Below are 17,753 nucleotides of genomic sequence, written 5' to 3'. Positions count from 1 at the left end.
TTCTATCAAATTATTTTGGTTGCACCACCTTCTAGGATCCTGACTATCAGTGAACTTGGTTCATCTAAACAGTGGGACAGTTGTGTCTGAAGGTACACAACACTGAACAAAGACAGGCCTCATCTTTCCCCACCTGAACTGCCACTCCAGCAAGGGAGCTATATAGTAATCAAGACAAAAAGGAAATCCCTAAGTTTCAACTCTGGTAGTGCCATGGAGACATCTTCCTAGGTCAGAGAAGTAACATTTGATCGGGGGGGTGGGGGGGTGGACATTGACTAGAAACGAGAAGAGCTCTGCACATACGGATATGGCGTGTGCAGAACTCCGAGCTGAGTGTGTGATATGTTCCAGAAACCAGAAGGCTATCATGGCTACAGCTCTTCACAGTAAGAATGATTTTGACACAAGTGACCAAAAACCCAATTCAAAAATTGTTAAACAGAGATTTATTACCATACATAACAAGGAGCTGCAAGGGAGGAGCTCTGACGTCATCACGGACCCAGTTTTTGTACGTCTTTCAGTTCGCCCAGCCCCTGAGTATGGGCTCTGTCCCCATGGTCACAATATGGCTGCAACCACTCCAGGCATTATATCCACCATACCAACATCCAGAGATGGATGGGGAAAAGTGGTTCTCCCTTATTCTGTTTTTGAGGACTAAGAAACCTTTCCCAGAAGACTCTACCACCACCAACTCTCATTGATCAGATTTGCACCAAATACCTACTCAGAAGGCAGTCACTGATGAGAGAAATAGTCCTGCCCTTTGTGACTCTCAGTGATCAGTCTGTGTCACAAGGAGCAGTTCATGTTAGCAACAACCAAAGAGATATGACTGTCAGGTGGGAATCATGTCAAAGACCAGGGATGAGACTGGAGAAATCGAAGTCCATCTTGCTTTGAAATCATTCAAACCACTGAACAGGAGGTGGGCATGAAAAAGATATGTATTCTTTTTTTTTTTTAACGTTTTTTTTTTTTTTTGGCTGCACTGGGTCTTTGCTGCCGCACACAGACTCTCTCTAGTCGCAGCAAGCAGAGGCCACTCCCGTTTTGGCGCACCAGCCTTCCTTGTTGTGGACCATGGTGTGTGGGCTTCAGCAGCTGTGGCTCCCAGGCTCTAGAGCACTGACTCAGTATTTGTGGCTCACAGGCCTACTTGCTCCCTGTCATGTGAGATCTTCCCAAACCAAGGATCGAACCTGTGTCCCCAACACTGGCAGGTGAATTCCCAGCCACTAGACCACCAGGGAAGCCCAAGATGTGTACTCTTAAATGACCACTCTGGCTGCTCTGTGAAGATTGGATCATTGGAAGCAAGGGTGGATTTGAGGAGACAAATTAACAGATAACTGCACTGGACCAAGCAAGAGATGATGGCATGGACCAATCTAGCAGTGATGATGGACAGGGTTAGGAGGTAAGATCCACAGCCTCATGATGGGATGCTGCAGGTGAGGTCAAAGGAGATTCTAGGTGACTGCTAAGCGTCTCCTACATAGCAGGGGCATCATTCTCCAAAATAGGAAACCCCAGATGAGGATGGCTGGTGGGAAGAAGGATTAGGAATTTGAATGAAAAAAAAAAGGATAATCTAGTGATTAAAAGCAGACCAGTAGGACTTCCCTGGTGGTCTAATGGCTAAGACTCCATGCTTCCAATGCGGCGGGGGGGAGGGGGGGGGCGGGGCTGGATTTGATCCCTGGTCAGGAAATTAGATCCCACATGGCCCAACTAAGAGTTTGCAAGCTGTAACTGAATATCCTGCGTGCTGCAAAGATCCCAAGTGCTGTAGCTAAGACAGCCAAGTAAATGAATTTTTTTAAAAAAACCAGGAGTTTCATTTTGGTTACAGGGTTGCGGTGTCTGAGATGTTGGTAGATAACTGGCTCTCAGGTTCAGGAGCTGCACGTGGGAGGGTGGTAGTTAAACAGAAGGATGAATGCGTTGGTCTAGAGCTCAGAGGAGGCTTGGACTGGACAGTCAGTTTGGAGAATTAGCTCCCAGTTGGTCTGCAAAGCATTAGGGATGTATGAGATTGAGAGGAAAGGTACTCAGTGAAAGAGCAGCCCGAGCCCTGAACGACACTGACATTGGATGGGACCAGTGTAGACACGGGAGCAGAGTGTGAGAAAGAGAAGATAAGGAAAGGTGGGCCTCGAAAGCCCACGAAGAGGAGTTTCCAGGATGGAGTGGCCACTGAGAGGCCAGAGGAACAGACACTGGGGGAGATGAGGTCATGCCCTGCACCAGGACTGTGGGGACCCCTGCTACTGCAACTTTGGGGAAGGGAGCAAAGCCCAACTGGGTGGAGGATGAACTAGAGGCTGACTGAGAAAGCAGGAGGGCAATGGGGAGTTTGGGGGAACAGAAGTTTCTAGAAGGTGTTATTTCTTTCAGAGTGACATTTGGAGAGAGGATGGCTGTGTGAGCCCGAGTTTGAAAAGCAGGAACAGGTAAAAGAGATGGTGGGATTAAGTGTATAGGTGAAGGGATTAGCTGTGTTTGCAGAAAGGGGCAAATTAAATCATGTACATATTACCAAGGAACCTGATCTCCATGTTTTTCTGGAGGCTTTTTCTCTGCCCTCTGCGTAGTGACTGCAGCTCTAATTAGCAGTGGTTTCATCCTGCCTCGTGTCTGGGGCCATGTCTTTATTCGTTTTTTCTTTCTTTCTTTCTTTCTTTTTTTTTTGTAACTCTCGGTACCTAGCAACAGGCAGCAAGCTCTAGGTAGAGACAGGATAATTATTTTCTGCTTGAAATCGAATGTCTGAAATGGAGGTTCAGAATTTTTTTCTTTTTACCAAAAAGACATTATGAGAACTTCTAAGGGAGTGAGATTAGAGGCAAAAGGAAGCTCTGAGGGTTGGTGGGGATGGAAGGGTTGGGGGGTGGGACCCTGGAGATGTGCTCAGAGGATGTACTCAGGAGGAAGGACTGGGATTCTCCTGCCAACATGGACCAGTTCCTCATAGGTGACGGCTCTGCCCACTAGCCGGGCATCATCCCCACCTGTTCTTTTCAACAATTTCCATTGGCCCATCCAGCTAACATTTCTGACACAGCTGACATTTCCTCCTGAAAACACCTTTCCTTGGCCTCTATGACATCAAGACCTCCCAGTTAACCTCTGCACTAGGGACTTCCCTGCAGTCCACTGGTTAAGACAGCCTTCCATTGCAGGGGTATGGGTTTGATCTCTGGTCACAGAACTAAGCTCCTATATGCTGTGGGGGTGCATCCAAAAATTTTTTTTAAAAAAACCCCTCCCCCCTCACTGTCTTCTCCACCCACCATCTAAGCTGTGATTTCCCTCAAGACTCACGGCTGGGCTCTTCCATCTTCCTCTCTGTTCTCATCCTGGGTAGAACTCATGACTCCAGTTGCAGGCCCCCAGCCCTGCCCTCTCAAGACTGGCCTGCCCAAGCTACCTGACAGCTCTACACAGATGTTCTTCATCCAACTTACCACAGCCAATCACGATGCTAACTTCTTCTCCCCAAACTTGCCTTGCCCTGGACGTCCCTGGTGGCTCAGACAGTAAAGCGTCTGCCTACAATGCGGGAGACCTGGGTTCGATCCCTGGGTCGGGAATATCTCCTGGAGAAGGCAATGGCAACCCAATCCAGCACTCTTGCCTGGAAAACCCCAAGGACAGAGGAGCCTGGTAGGCTACAGTCCATGGGATTGCAAAGAGTCGGACATGACTGAGCGACTTCACTTTCACTTCTCTGCAAAAGGCCCAGCCTTCAATCCGGTTTCCCAAACCCAGCCCTTCGAGTCAGCCTGGAATCTACCCCGCCCTCCCCGCCCCCCATCGAGTCCCAGGAAATCCTGCCATTTCCATCTCCAGAATCCTCCCCAGTCTGACCCTTCCCCCTCCACTACCACCTGCTTCACCCCTCCCCACCCCCCATCTCCTTGCCACAAGGGCCTCACAGCCTTCCTTCCTCCTCCCCACCTCTCTCCTTATCACACAGCAGTAAAAGCAGATCCTTAATACGTAAATAAGATCATATCATTTTTCTCCCTAACACCATCCCTCAGTGACTTCCCATCACCCTTAGAACAAAATCCAGGCTCTGTCTCTCAAAGCTGACAGGGCTCACTGGATCTGCCCATTCATCTCTTCAATCCCCTTGGATGTTCAACTCACTGTCCTCAGCCTGCGGCGAATTCCTCCAGTTTTCTCTTAGAGCCTTTGCTCACTTAGTCCCTCATCCCAGGAAAGCTCTCCCCACACCTCCTCCTCTCAAATTTCCAGACCAGGGTCCCTGCCCACTTCTTTCCTCAACATTCCAGTCACTTTCCTCGTGGCCCTTGTAGTCTTTTCTTTGGCAGTTGCCTTTTCCCTCTGTTTTGAAGACTGTTAGTCTCTCAATCATGTCCAACTCTCTGTGACTCCATAGACTGTAGCCCACCAGGCTCCTCTGTCTGTGGAGTTCTCCAGGCAAGAATACTGGAGTGGGTTGCCATTCCCTTCTCCAAGGGATCTTCCCAACCAGGGATCGAACCCAGGTCTCCTGCATTGCAGGCAGATTCTTTACCGTCTGAATCACGAAACTCCACTGAAAGAGCCCTAATTCTTACTTTTTCTCCTAAAAGCTTCCTGAAGGCCATTTCTTCAGATCATTCCTTCCTTGCCCACTCTGGCATTCCTGCCCCTCATACACAGTTGTTAAGTGGAGAATGAAGCTGTGTTGATGCTCTCTACTCATTTGGTTACAGTAACCCCATTTTACAGAAAAGGGAACTGAGAAGTCCAGAGACACAGTGCCTGGCTGGCTGGGGCAGTGCTAAATCCAGACCTCCTGATCCTGCCTCCAGATTTCAGGGTCGTACCCACCCCTGGGCTGCCCCTATGGAGCCCAGCATTGCAATTTTATTTCCACAGAGAAGAAATAGCTCGAAAAATGTGTACATAAAATGTGGACAAATGGTGTTGTGGGAAACCCAAGATGAGACAGGAAGTTGGACATGGAGGTTGGATGCTTGGGCAACCAATCTGATAAGAAATAGAGATTTAATGTTTGTTCATAACAAGTTGGTGGACCTCTTGTACAGTACCAAAGAGAAAGAAACAGAAAAGTCAGTCTTCTAAAAAACGATATGGTGATTAGCTCTGCTAACCCTAGTGTCAAGTACCTCATTGGGACAGATGGCTCTTTATGGAAATTGTCTTTATGAGGACAGAATTATATTTCTTTAATCTAGTATGGCTACTCCAGGTACGTGGGTGAACTCAGTGTCCTGGGCTATGCAGTGCAGAATCTAGTTATGGAATTTAACTACTTGCTTGTAACTTAATCAGAAAAAAAAACACTCTATAATTTCAATGTCTGCCACACCAACTAGAGGTTTTTCTCTTTTTGTTCTGTTTGTGACACTGTTCACATGTACAATACACTCCCATCAGTAGGTTCTAAACAAAGAAGAAAAAAAAGAAATAGAGATTTCAAGAGTTCTAACCTTAACAGATATTGTAGTATAACATAAAATGAAATAAATTTTTTTTCAAACATAGGAAGACATCTCGATGGAATAGAACAGAAAACCCAGATGAAGATCCCCAGATTATCACTGTAGTTTCTGAGAAGAACAGAAACATTACGAATGAATAGAGAATGGAAGGATTGTTCACTAAGGGGGGATGGCAAGTGATATTTATTTGGGAAACCAAAAGAAAAGAAGTAGAAATGATTCATTATCTCAACTGTGATTGAGGAAGGCTATTGTAGCCTTCACAGCCATGGAAAGAATTATGGAAAATACAAATATAATTGACTATAGGACATGTTAGTTTCTGAGTGCTGAAAGTTCTCATAAATAAAACATTCACAGAGCAGTAAGAATTTTCATAATGAAATGTTGGGGCAATAAAAGACAGTAAAAGTCCATTTATGAAAGATGAAGTTCAAAAGGCAAACTCCGTTGAAAATGTTGAACTTAGTCATAATAAAATAAATGTAAATTAGGATGGAGCGTTACCACTTTGGGCCCATCAAAGGAGCGCTACAAAATGAGAGGCTGGCGGTGCTGGCTCCGTGTCCTGGTGGCGTGGGACCTCTTGTACATAGCTGGCAGGACTGTGAAGTGGCAAAACCTTTCTAAAAGGCAATTTGCTTAAGATGTGTGAAGAGCCTCCAAAGCTTCATACTGTTTGGCTCAGGAATTCCATTTACAGGAAGCTCATCCCAAGAAAACGATCTAAAAGAAGGAAAGATGGGTGCAGAAAGATGTGCACTGTGGCTTTATTTATAGAAGGGAAAGGGACAGAAAACAAGAAAGCTATCAAAATCTCCCACCCCAGGGGAATGGTTAACCAAATTATGTTTCATTCATTAGCTATATTACTAGGCAGCCATTAAACATAATAATTACAAAGAATGTTGACTAACACAGAGAAATGCTTAGCATATAATCAGTGTAAGAGGATGGTGCAAATTACGTATATAATAAAGCTATTTATTGAAAACAAATGCATTAAAAAGACTAAGAAAAGATGTGCTTTTCAGATGCATTTTCCCAGAACACAACTGTGGGTGCTGAGGTTCAAGATGTTTCTGTTCTTCACGCTTTAGTTACTGTGCACATTTCCTGCAATGACCAGGAATCACTGTTTTTATGATAACAGATTTCAAAAATACAGACGAGAACAAGAATAGTGTGATGAGCACGGTATGCAATGTATTCACCCTCTAAGATCTTTTATTACTTTTATAATAGGAAAACCAAAAAAGAAAGAAAGAAAGAAAGAAAACAGACATCACATAAAAGGCCAGGTCTTAAGAGAATGGTACCTGCATCAGGCAAGTTTTGAAGGTAGGAAGTAGGGATGATCAGAAACAGAAAGAAAATGGTCCAATGTGGGGGAGGCTGCTTGGGTGGGCCCCTTTCAAAGAGCTGAGAAATGCGGAGCTTTGTGCTTCTGGCGACCAGTGACCATCATTTGAAATGCCCGTCCTAGAATATGGCAGGAACTCTTCAGTTCTGTAGATCAGTGTGTCTGTTCCTGGCCACATTGTTTAATCACTGCTGCGTTGGTCTATGCTACCTAGTAGGGCAAATTCAATCCTTTTCCTCCTACTGTGTTCCCACCACTTGTTTTACTTTCTCAAAATTATCTTGGCTATTCTTGCCCATCTCCTCTCCCTTATGACCTTTCGAATAAGCTTATTAAGTTTCCATTAGAAAACCCTGGTGGGATTTTGATTAGGAACGCATTGAATTTGTACATTAATTTGGAGAAAATTGACATCTTCACAATATCGAGTCTTCAGGACCCTAACATTTCAAGGGTGGTTGAGTCAGAGGCTCTGATTAATGAGACTGGGAAGGAAAAGGCGTCATAGAGATGGGTTAAAAACAAGGAGAGGGTGTTGTCATGGAAACCGAGAGAGCCGAGCATTTCAAGAAAGCGAGGGTGATCAACAATATCAGACCCTGCAGAGAATTCCAATAAGACAGGGATGGAAAAACACCCACTGAAGTTGGTAATTAGGAGGTTATCGGAGCCCTCAGCAAGAGCGGTTTCAGGGGTGAGACAGAGCAGAACCCTGACTGCAGTGCCTGAGGAGAATAGATACTCAGCAAAGACGCCCCTTTTGCTGAAGTTTAGATAATTAAGTTTAGATAATTAGAAAAGTTTCGAGGATTGTTTGGAAGCTAGAGAGTGAAGTCAGGGGAAAGTTTTCAACTCAAGTCAACAAATGTTTCCCAAGCCTCTCCTTCCTACGTGCTGGCTGGCTGCTGGGGAGACGAAATGAACAGGACAGACACGTACCTGCCTATATGAGCTTCACGTCTAAGCAGGGAAACCGACATGAGTGAAGCAATCACAAGAATAACTGGATAATAACAAAAATGATAACCGTGAAGGACAGGTGTGTGTGATGCTGAGAGCAGCCAGGGATGGGAGGGTCTGCTGATATTTCCCAGAAGAGATCTGAAGGATGAATGGGTATGGACCACTAAGGGGGATCAGAACGAGAGTTCCAGGGGGAGGCCCTGCAGTGAGAGGGGCAGGACTTGTGGGAAGGGAAGGGCCGAAAGGTGGGTGTATGATGAGAAAGACGGTGAGAAGTCAGCTGGAGAATTCAGCAAGTGGGGGACGTTTGGGGCTTGATCCCAAGAATGATAGAAAAGGGTCTTTGGAGGAGTTTTAAAAAGCCACAACATGATGCCAACTGCATGTTGAAGGTATCATTCTGGTTTCTGGTGAGGAAAGGATTGCAGGGGAGCAGGAAGGACCTCCAGGAAACCTGGCGGAGGGCAACTTACTGTCCATGATCCAGACCAAGACTGGGGTCTTGCACTAGCGTGTTGCCAGTGAACTTGAAGAGAGCCGGAAGGATTCAGGAGCTATTGGGAGGCCAAGTCTCGAAGGCAGGAAGCTGGCCTGTGAAGGAGGGATGCGTGCAAGTAAGCAGGGGAGGAAGATCCCAGGTGTCCGTTTGGTGATGTCTGTCTATGAGACCCAGGACTCTAGTAAAGAACCAGACTGTGGACAAACAGACTTGTGTGTTGAGTGTGTGGTGTATGAGATGCCTTCAAACTTCTGGGTTCTGGAGCTCTGGGCCTAGTGATGAGGACTAGGGGGGGTGATGACACAGGCGGGGTGCGGGGGTTTTGAAGCAGCTTGGGCGGTGGATGATGACATTAAGAACTAGAGTATAGAGTGAATGAGCAGAGGACAGAGGCTGAGCCCAGACGAGCACCAGCATTTAGAGGCCTGGCTATGGAAAAAGGAGGCTGAGAAGGAGAAGCAGAAGGGAAAAGTCAGCTGTTGGGGAGGGGTTCCTAGGAGCCCAGGGAGGAGAGTTTCCAAAAGGATAAGAGCAGGGACTTCCCTTACGGGCAGGGGTTAAAAATCTGCTTTCCAATGCAGGGGACATGGGTTCAATCAGTGGTCTGGGAAGATTCCACATGCCTCAGGGCAACAAAGCAGGTGCACCGCTACTAGAGAGACGCCCACAGGCTGCAACGAAGGATCCCACGTACTGCAACGAAGACCCAGCACAGCCAAAACTAAATAAATAAATAAATATTTTAGAAGAAAAAAGCAGAAGCACAGAGTGGCTGCCAGTGGGCCATGGCCAGAACTGTCAGGGGAAATAAAAGCTGCTGGGCTTCCCCAGACTTGGTCTTTGGGACCCTTTGCCAGTTTTTGGGGGGGTGAGATCTACCTGTGAAGGAAGGAGGGTAGATAAACTGCAGGATTTTTCACTTGGTTTTGGTTTTAATAGAAGAGCAATGTGTGTTAGTCGCTCATTCGTGTCCGACTCTTTGTGATCCCATGGACTGTAGCCCACTAGGCTCCTCTGTCCATGGAATTCTCCAGGCAAGAATATTAAGTGGATTGTCATTCCCTTCTCCAGGGGATCTTCCCGACCCAGGGATGGAACCCAGGTCTCCTACATTGCAGGCAGATTCTTTACCATCTGAGCCAGCAGGGAAGCTCAAGAAGAGCAATATCTTCATATTAATTTTCCCAGAGGAAGACACCTGTGGGACATGAGCCGTTGCAGGACAGGGCAATTAGCTAAATGAAGCCCCCAAGGAAATGAGGCCACATGGACCAGAAGGATCCATCCTGGGCAATAATGTGCATCCAACTCCTAGGAGAGAATTTAGGACTCAGCCTTTTACCAAGTAACCTGTGTCCCACTTCCTTTCAGGGAATTTGGATGGGACCTTTGTGACTTAACCATGTCTCACATTAGCAGAAACTTTTCATCCTGCCCCTGGCCAGGACTCTTGTCTTACTCATTTTGAAATCGTTTCCAGCCTGGGGCAGCCAAGGAAGGGCCGCTGAAGAAACTGTTTTCTGACTTGAAACAAAATGTCTGAAATGGAGGATCAAAATCTTTTAGCCGGGACTTCCCTGGTGGTCCAGTGGTTAAGAACCCGTGTGCCAACGCAGAGGACGTGGGTTTGATCCCTGGTCCAGGAAGATCCCAAATGCTGTGTGACAACTAAGTCCATGTAACACAGCTAGTGAAGCCTGAATGCCTAGAGCCTGAGCTCTGCGACGAAGAGTAACCCCCATTCGCTGCAATCAGAGAAAGCTCGCACACAGCAAGGAAGACCCAAGGCAACCACAAAAAAATTAGTTTTAATTAATTAATTAAAAAAAAAACCTTTTAGCCAAAAAGGAATTGGTGAGCAATGGAACAATCAGAAAAATATTTTGGGGGGTGTGCTGAGTCCTGCATGGCAGAGTGAATGAGAGCCTGGGAGAGGGGGGAAGGAGGGGGAAGATTAGATGGTTGGCATTCTTGCCAGGCGGGACCTATGGAATATGGGGCAAGGAAGTCTGCTTGTGAGATAAAACCAAGACAACCCACATCAGCATGGTACAAGTCTTTATAGTTTACACAGTTGGGTCATAGCCACCATCTTGTGTGGTCATTACAGACCCTGTGAGGCAGATAAGGATGGGTGGCCCATTTCACAGACAAATGGCGAAGGAAGCTGAGCCCAGCAAGGGACACAGGCTGTGGATGACCTCAGAGTGTGTGCTGGTGGCTGGCTGTCCTTGCTTCTCACTCCAGCATCCCAGCCTCTCTCCATCCCGGGATGAGCTCCAAAAGGAGCTCGGGTTCAAAAGCTGCCTGCTAGCAGAAATCAAGTCCTGAGCCAGAAGGAAAAGTTGTGCAAGTGTTTAGAGGGTTGGAACTCTCAGTCCTCCCCACTCCCTACCCCTCACCTGCAGAGAGAGAAAAGGGGCTTGAGATTGAGTTCAATCACCAATGGCCAATGATTCAATCAATTCTGCCTATGTAATGAAGTGTCCAAAAGGATAGGGTTCAAGGAGTTTCTGGTGGATTAGCACGCGAAGATTTGGGAAGACTGATTCATAGGAAAGGGTACGGGAGCTCCGAGCTCCTTCCCACATACCTTGCCCTATACATCTCTTCATTTGGCTGTTCACCCATTTCCTTTATGATATCCCTTATAATAAGCTGGCAAACATAAAGCAAAAAAAAAAAAAGAGGAAAAGTTGTGAAACATGAAAGCGGAGTTTGTGGGTCATCAAGAGAAGACCTTTGGCAGAAGGCTTACTGAGGCTTGAGGTTGGACCACCCTCTTGAATATCAAAACATCAACAGAAAAACAAAACCAAAACAAACAAGGACATCAAAACCACATCAATGAGGCTGCGGTAGCTGGGTGTGGGTCCAAGACCTAAGCTCAGGGAATCAGTGTCAAGCGCTCGCACAGTAGTCTGCCCAGCTCCGTCCTCGTGTGACAGCGCCCACAAGCCATCGTTCTGAATCCTCCCCAGCCTGACCTAGTCTCCCCAGGGCTCACCAGCTCACTCAGCCCCACCAGTCCCTTTGCGGACACCCCAGACAGGCTCAGATGCCATCACGAGCCTGTACCAGCGCTCTGGCTGTGCCCTCTGCAGTGCGAGCCCTGTGTTGGGCTGATGACTTCTGCTCTGGATTGCCCAGACTAATCTGGGACCCCCAACCTAGTCCTCCCTGGGACTCAGCTTAGGGGCTGAGCTTCTCCTGGGGCCAAAGTTCCAGTCAGTCCCCTTGAATTTCTCTCTTTAAGGTTCAACTCTTTGCCCTACTCATGGGGCCCAAGCACAGTGTTGTGAATTGTTTTGTCAATCTACTCTCTATGCATAATTTCTTTGCCTCTTTCATTAGCTTTATATATATAATTGAAATGTAGTTGATTTACAATGGTGTGTTAATTTCTGCTGTACAGCAAAGGGATATGTGTATATATGTATATATATATATATATATATGCACTTCCCTGGTGGCTCAGATAGTAAAGAATCTGCCTGCAATGTGGGAGACCCAGGTTTGATCCCTGGGTTGGGAAGATCCCCTGGAGAAGGGCATGGCAACACACTCCAGGATTCCTGATGTACTGCAAGAATTGGACAGAGGAGCCTGCCAGGCTCCATGGGGTCACATGGGTCCATGGGGTCACAAAGCATCAGACATGACTGAGAGATTAACACTTTCACACTTTCATATATATGTGTGTGTGTGTATTCTTTTTTATATTCTTTCCCATTATGGTTTATCCCTGGATGCCTTTTCCATTAGCTTTGACTCCAAGTCCTCTAAGCTTTGTGAAATCCAGAGTTTCTCCTTTCTCAAGCCCCAGCTCTCACCCTGAAAAGCTACGGCTCTCACTCCATAGGCTGTCTTGTACAAAAACCCTCCACAACCATTGTCTGTGCTATGGGCTTCCAAAAGCCCACAGCGTAGAAGCTAAAAGCCAGGTCAGAGGCTCTGTATCATGGCACCCTGGGCCCCTGAGAAAAGTGTACCCAGGAAGCTTGGGCAGTGGGGTGGAAGTTGAAGTAGAGAGAATTCTACCCACACGTAGCACAGGAGAAAAATATTACCGGACCGACATAGTTAAAAGAGGGCACCCTGAAGCAGTGAGCAAAGAAAGGTTTAGTCAATAAAAGGTATTGGACCAATTGCTAAGCTGTTTGGAAACACAAGTCCGCCTTATTCTTCACTTCATGTCATACATCAGCATCAAGTTCGGGCGGATTAAGGATTTAAATTAAAAAATCACAGTTGAATAAAGTAGAATTGAATATGCATCCCAAAACTCTGGATAAGTGTTACCTTCTAAGCTTAAAAGCAAGGGAAGCATTCACAAAGAAAAGACAGAGAAAACAAGTTTGAAATTCTGGACTTAAGTATAAGGACACTGAAAACAACTTCTAAAGATGTCATGCTGAGGGTTAATATCCTTGGTGTTTAAGAATCCATACAAATTGAGTTTTAAAAATTCACATCACTGCTGTATAAACGTGAAGGGAAAGGAACACTCAATTAACAGAAGATTAATTTTTTATGGCTCATAGGTTGAACCTATTTTCCAATATCTAATTATTTTTTAAAAAGTAAATTAAAACAACAGTGAGATAACACTTCTTGCCCATCACAGAGTGAAGAAAAAAAATTTAATGAGACTACCCCATGCTGGCTAGAGTGTGATGAAACCAACAATACTGCTGATGAGAATGTAAATTACTACAGCCTTTGACCCAGTAATTACTCTTATGACACTCCATCAAAAGAAAATAATCTCAAATTGACAAAGATTTATGTACAAAGAGATATAGTGTGGCCTTGTTGATAACAACAAAAATTGAAACAACCAAAATAACCAACTATTGAGAAAGTGTTAAGCAAATTATTTTCTATCCAGTCAAATGGATATAAGTGGATATAAATCAATTAATCATGATTTTTGCCAAGAGATTTGGAAAATTTTTATGATATAAAAGTGGAGGAGCAAGTGAGAAACCGAGTGCAAAATGTGTTCCAGACATCATCTTGGCTCAGGAAACAAACAAACACTTTAAAAAGACTGAAAGGAAATGTGTTGGGGACCCTAAATACAAGGGCATAGAACTCAGGACAATTTGGTAGAAGACAGGGAAATAAATGGCCAAGCCCTAGAACATGCCAGAGAGGGTCCTACTTGTCTTCTCAAATTCAAAGTAATCTAGAGAAGCGGAAAAGTGGAGTCTTATTTCACCCTGGTTGTCTGGTTCAGCCTGCCCTTATGTCGAAAGAGAATTACATTGGCCACTGATCCCAAGAAACTGCCATTTGGGGTGTGGGGGAGGAATGGATTGGGAGTTTGAGATTAGCAGATGCAAACTACAATATTAAACATAAAGTGAATAAACAACAAGGTTCTATGATATAGCACAAGGAACTATATTCAATATCCTGAGATAAACCATAATGGGAAAGAAAATTTTTAAAATATATACACGCATACATATATATATATATCTCACTTTTCTGTACAGCAGACATTAACACAACATTGTAAATCCACTATATTCCAATAAAAAAGAAATAAAATAAAAAAGAAATTTGCCATTTGATCAGTACATTCAGAGCAAATGACCAAGAGCAGTGGTGGGAAGTTACTACTGAGCCATACCAGAAGGTAGGATATTATCTTGAGGACAGTGAAGAGCCATGAAGGAACCTTTGAGATCTTGGATTAGGCAAGGTTTCTCAGATATGATGAAAAAAGTAACAGTCATAAAAGAATGAACTGATAAATTGGATTTCATCAAAATTAAAAACTTACATTCTTTGAAAGACACTAGTGAGAGAAAGAAATAACCAACCTCAGACTGGAAGAAAATATTTGTGAGTCTTATATCTGACAAAGGACTTGTATCTAGAATTTACTTTATATATCAATTTTTAAAACCTTGGAAAAGACTTTGATGCTGGGAGGGATTGGGGGCAGGAGAAGAAGGGGACGACCGAGGACGAGATGGCTGGATGGCATCACTGACTTGATGGACACGAGTCTGAGTGAACTCCGGGAGTTGGTGATGGACAGGGAGGGCTGGCATGCTGCGATTCATGGGGTCGCAAAGAGTCAGACACGACTGAGCAACTGAACTGAACTGAATTAAAGATGAGCGAAAGATTTGAATAGTTACTTCACCAAAGAAGATTTATGGATGACAAATAAACACATGACAAGATGCTCAACATTACTGGTCATTCAGTTCAGTTCAGTCACTCAATCGTGTCCGACTCTTTGCGACCCCATGAACCCCAGCATACCAGGCCTCCCTGTCCATCACCAACTGCCAGAGTCCACCCAAACTCATGTCCATTGAGTCGGTGATGCCATCCAACCATCTTGTCAGTCTTATACCTGACAAAGGACTTGTATCTAGAATTTACTTTACATATCAATTTTTAGAAACTAATTAAAGATGAGCAAATGATTTGAATAGTTACTTCACCAGTTACACAGCCGGTGGCTGCGATGGTGCATGGCTGCGGCTGTGGCCCCAGGCCCGAGGCCAGGAGCAGCAGCCGAGAGGAGTTACCCCACGTCCGAGGTAAGGAGCAGCAGCTGTGCTTTGCTGGAGCAGCGGTGAAGAGATACCCAACATCCAAGACAAGAGAAACCCAAGTAAGATGGTAAGCACTGAGAGAGGGCATCAGAGGGCAGACAGACTGAAACCACAGTCACAGACAACAGGCCAGTCTGATCACATGGACCACAGCCTTGTCTAACTCAGTGAAACTAAGCCATGCCCTGTGGGGCCACCCAAGACGGACGGGTCATGGTGGAGAGGTCTGACAGAATGTGGTCCACTGGAGAAGGGAATGGCAAACCACTTCAGTATTCTTGCCTTGAGAACCCCATGAACAGTACGAAAAGGCAAAAAGATAGGACACTGAGAGATGAACTCCCCAGGTCGTTAGGTGCCCAATATGCTAATGCAGATCAGTGGAGAAATAACTCCAGAAAGAATGAAGGGATGGAGCCAAAGCAAAAACAACACCCAGTTGTGGATGGGACTGGTGATAGAAGCAAGGTTTGATGCTGTGAAGAGCAATATTGCATAGAAACCTGTAAAGTTAGGTCCATGAACCGAGGCAAATTCAGTTCAGTCGCTCAGTCATGTCCGACTCTTTGCAACTCCATGAATTGCAGCAAGCCAGGCCTCCCTGCCCAACACCAACTCCCAGAGTTCACTCAAACTCACGTCTATCAAGTCAGTGATGCCATCCAGCCATTTCATCCTCGGTCATCCCCTTCTCCTCTTGCCCCCAATCTCTCCCAGCATCAGAGTCTTTTCCAATGAGTCAACTCTTCGCATGAGGTGGCCAAAGTACTGGAGTTTCAACTTTAGCATCATTCCTTCCGAAGAACACCCAGGACCGATCTCCTTTAGAATGGACTGGTTGGATCTCCTTGCAGTCCAAGGGACTCTCAAGAGTCTTCTCCAACACCACGGTTCAAAAGCATAAATTCTTCGGCGCTCAGCTTTCTTCACAGTCCAAATCTCACATCTATACATGACCACTGGAAAAACCATAGCCTTGACTAGATGGATCTTAGTCGGCAAAGTAATGTCTCTGCTTTTGAATATGCTATCTAGGTTGGTCATAACTTTCCTTCCAAGGAGTAAACGTCTTTTAATTTCATGGCTGCAATCACCATCTGCAGTGATTTTGGAGCCCCCCAAAATAAAGTCTGACACTGTTTCCACAGTTCCCCATCTATTTCGCATGAAGTGATGGGACCAGATGCCATGATCTTGGTTTTCTGAACATTGAGCTTTAAGCCAACTTTTTCACTCTCCTCTTTCACTTTCATCAAGAGGCTCTTTAGTTCCTCTTCACTTTCTGCCATAAGGGTGCTGTCATCTGCATATCTGAGGTTATTGATATTTCTCCCGGCAATCTTGATTCCAGCTTGTGCTTCTTCCAGCCCAGCGTTTCTCATGATGTACTCTGCATATAAGTTAAGTAAGCAGGGTGACAATATACAGCCTTGACGTACTCCTTTTCCTATTTGGAACCAGTCTGTTGTTCCATGTCCAGTTCCAACTGTTGCTTCCTGACCTGCATACAGGTTTCTCAAGAGGCAGGTCAGGTGGTCTGGTATTCCCGTCTCTTGAAGAATTTTCCACAGTTTATTGTGATCCACACAGTCAAATGCTTTGGCATAGTCAATAAAGCAGAAATAGATGTTTTTCTGGAACTCTCTTGCTTTTTCAATGATCCAGTGGATGTTGGCAATTTAATCTCTGGTTCCTCTGCCTTTTCTAAAACCAGACGGTTCATGTATTGCTGAAGCCTGGCTTGGAGAATTTTGAGCATTACTTTACTAGCGTGTGAGATGAGTGCAATTGTGCAGTAGTCTGAGCATTCTTTGGCATTGCCTTTCTTTGGGATTGGAATGAAAACTGACCTTTTCCAGTCCTGTGGCCACTGCTGAGTTTTCCAAATTTGCTGGCATATTGAGTGCAACACTTTCACAGCATCATCTTTCAGGATTTGAAATAGCTCAACTGGAATTCCATCACCTCCACTAGCTTTGTTCATAGTGATGCTTTCTAAGGCCCACTTGACTTCACATTCCAGGATGTCTGGCTCTAGGTGAGTGATCACACCATCGTGATTATCTTGGTCGTGAAGATCTTTTTGTACAGTTCTTCTGTGTATTCTTGCCACCTCTTGTTAATATCTTCTGCTTGAATTTAACTCAGATGACCATTATATCTACTACTGCAGGCAGGAATCCCTTAGAAGAAATGGAGTAGCCATCATGGTCAACGAAAGAGTCCGAAATGCAGTACTTGGATGCAATCTCAAAAATGACAGAATGATGATCTCTGTTCGTCTCCAAGGCAAACCATTCAATATCACAGTAATCCAAGTCTATGCCCCAACCAGTAACGCTGAAGAAGCTGAAGTTGAATGGTTCTATGAAGACCTACAAGACCTTTTAGAACTAACACCCAAAAAAAGATGTCCTTTTCATTATAGGGGACTGGAATGCAAAAGTAGGAAGTCAAGAAACACCTGGAGTAACAGGCAAATTTGGCCTTGGAATACGGAATGAAGCAGGGCAAAGACTAATAGAGTTTTGCCAAGAGAATGCACTAGTCATAGCAAACACCCTCTTCCAACAACACAAGAGAAGACTCTACACATGGACATCACCAGATGGTCAACACCAAAATCAGATTGATTATATTCTTTGCAGCCAAAGATGGAGAAGCTCTATATAGTCAGCCAAAACAAGACCAGGAGCTGACTGTGGCTCAGATCATGAACTCCTTATTGCCAAATTCAGACTTAAATTGAAGAAAGTAGGGAAAACTACTAGACCATTCAAGTATGACCTAAATCAAATACAGTGGAAGTGAGAAATAGATTTAAGGGCCTAGATCTGATAGATAGAGTGCCTGAT

Source organism: Ovis aries, chromosome 13 (assembly GCF_016772045.2).
Source record: "Ovis aries strain OAR_USU_Benz2616 breed Rambouillet chromosome 13, ARS-UI_Ramb_v3.0, whole genome shotgun sequence".
Classification (NCBI taxonomy): Eukaryota; Metazoa; Chordata; class Mammalia; order Artiodactyla; family Bovidae; genus Ovis; species Ovis aries.
The sequence above is the reverse complement of the archived record's forward strand: the minus strand, read 5'-3'. Positions refer to the sequence as shown.